Source organism: Hydra vulgaris, chromosome 13 (genome assembly GCF_038396675.1).
Source record: "Hydra vulgaris chromosome 13, alternate assembly HydraT2T_AEP".
In the NCBI taxonomy this organism is placed as follows: Eukaryota; Metazoa; Cnidaria; class Hydrozoa; order Anthoathecata; family Hydridae; genus Hydra; species Hydra vulgaris.
In genome coordinates, this window is record NC_088932.1 from 40,640,001 (window position 1) to 40,642,500 (window position 2,500).

Below are 2,500 nucleotides of genomic sequence, written 5' to 3' on the forward strand. Positions count from 1 at the left end.
ATATATATATATATATATATATATATATATATATATATATATATATATATATATATATATATATATGTATGTACATATATATGTATATATGTGTGTGTGTGTGTGTGTGTGTGTGTGTGTGTGTGTGTGCGTGTGTGTGTGTTATTAGTTCAATAAACAATACCTGTTCTAATCTTTTACTGTTAAAGTAAAATAAAAAAAACCCAGGAAAAAAAGTTTTATAGAACTTCTATAAACTTTTGGAACATATGGTCTATAGAAATTCTATAGAATTCTATAGAATTTCTATAGAACCTCTCTTAATTTCTATTCCCAAGCTGTTAAAGAAGAGAGATCAGACTAAAGATCAGCTGCTTGTTTTAAGAGATCAAATAATGAAGATTTTTGATCTCTTGTTCTAGTTTTCACCAAATAGAGCCACTTAATATGTAAGATAGTCAGGAAGATTATTATTGTAGATAAGAAACATTACAGCAGCAAAGATCTTCTAACCAGTACTACTAAAGTTACTGGAAATGAAGAAGATTATAGACTTTCAAGAATGACTTTATTACTGCTGTTAGAAAATATGATTACTAATAACTTTTTAATAAATAACAATTTAATTTAATAACGATTTAATTTAATAACGATTTAATAAATAAGCTTAAAACTTTCATATGAAGAAACTAATACTAGAGAGACTAATTGCTATCGAAGTTAGAGTTTTTAAATATTGGAATTTTTTAACACTTAATTATAGTTTAGTGAGGATTGAAGAGAATTCTGGAGAACACTTTTGTAAGACTATGATAGAAATATTGTCTGAACCACAAGCCATAGAAAATCACTTTAGAATTGAAGAATTTACTTTAGCATCAGAAGCCGGAGTGATTTAGATGTATAACAATAAACTAACCAATTTGACTGGAATGGCTGTAAGAGTATGGCCATTTGATATAAGAGTCAAATTAGAGAAAAAGTTCTATGCAAATAACTCTGCTTGTTCTGGGTAAAAGTAATTAGATCAGACCCATGAATTAGAGATAGAGCATTTGACTTACTTTAGTTAATGACACTGTTAAAGATTTTCTAAAGGTTACTGGAAAATTTTTAACAGTGAGATAAGATACAAGTTTTAGTAAACTGAGAATAACAGAGCTTAGCCTCAGACAGGAACTTTTTAACTTCTTGCAATAATAGAGATGCTCTTGTAAAATCAGAGAAAAAAAAACATTACAGTTTAATATATCAACTGCACAAGAAGGTGAAAAACAGGTAGATGAATGATTGATTCAAAACCAAAGAAAAGGAGTGGAAACTTCTATACCTGCTAGGATACAGAAGGTTAGGTAAGAGGTGTATTTATGCATACATAATAGGATATAAACATATATGTTTGCTACTAATTTAGATGCTGGCATACAATATCTTTACATATCTGTATAAACTTTAATGTTTATATGGTATAATATTTGCCTAAAGAGAAGATGATGATCAGATGGATGTGTGGTGACTATAAAAGATAAGAAAAAGAGCCATAATCTTAGACAGAGATTGGAAAAAAACGTTGTATCAAACAACATTGGTCAGAGAAGATTAAAGTGGTTTGGGTATCAGCATTTAGAGTTAGCAGCTTCAAGAAAAATGATAGAGGTAGAAGTAAGAGAACCTGGAGTGAGCACATTACATATAGTATGGACAAGTTTTAGTTTCTGAAAGGAAATACTCATATTAGATAAACAACATAAAAAGGAAAGGTTAAAGCTTGATGATGATATATTTTAGGATGTATTAACTTTTATGCAGCCCTAGTCACAAACCCGACCCCAGCTATTATGCATCAAATCTGGCCCCAGTCCGGGCCAAATTTCAATCCTGGTCATTTACTAATCTAATAAAGTTGAGAAAGTATATTTTCTAATGATAATGAGGTTGCAAGTATGCACGCAATCTTGCATGCTAAAACAGCATTATTATATTTTCCACCGACCACCGGTTTTGAAAGATTTTTGTCCAAGAGACAAATTAATAAACAATTTGGATAAGTTCTGTTTTATATAAAGGAAAACATTGTAAACAAGAGTAATAATACTAATCATTGAGGAATATTTAAGTATTTAAATCTGAAACTCAAATAACTTTCCGAACATTATGTTGAATGTTTTCAGAATTTGAGATATATAAATTTCTTTAACTTATTTATAAGAAATAATGTTCTTGTTTATAAAACTATATATTTTATAAAATATGATTTTTTTCAAACCTTGTTCCCTAATCTCAAAGATTACTCAATTTGCAGACAATAACAGAAAACATTATGCATAATAAAAAAACATAGTAAACTTAGGTAAACTTAAAATTTGTTTGTAAAATTTGTTTAATAATCAAATTTTATTTTTGTTTTTAGTTAAGGTTGCACTGTTGCATGAGCCTTCAAGTATAGTCTCTTACTATTTCCTTGTTTTAATGGTCTTCATGCCTCAGTGTTGAAAACCTTAATCATCATTTACAAATTGGT

The 2,500-nt window shown here is 28.5% G+C and overlaps 1 protein-coding gene across 3 annotated transcripts in view; it reads right to left on the reverse strand.

Moving 5' to 3' along the window:
* The window catches only part of LOC100200526 (atrial natriuretic peptide receptor 1), a 62,195-nt gene that overhangs the window by 32,287 nt on the left and 27,408 nt on the right, over positions 1 to 2,500 (reverse strand). The window lies entirely within an intron of this gene.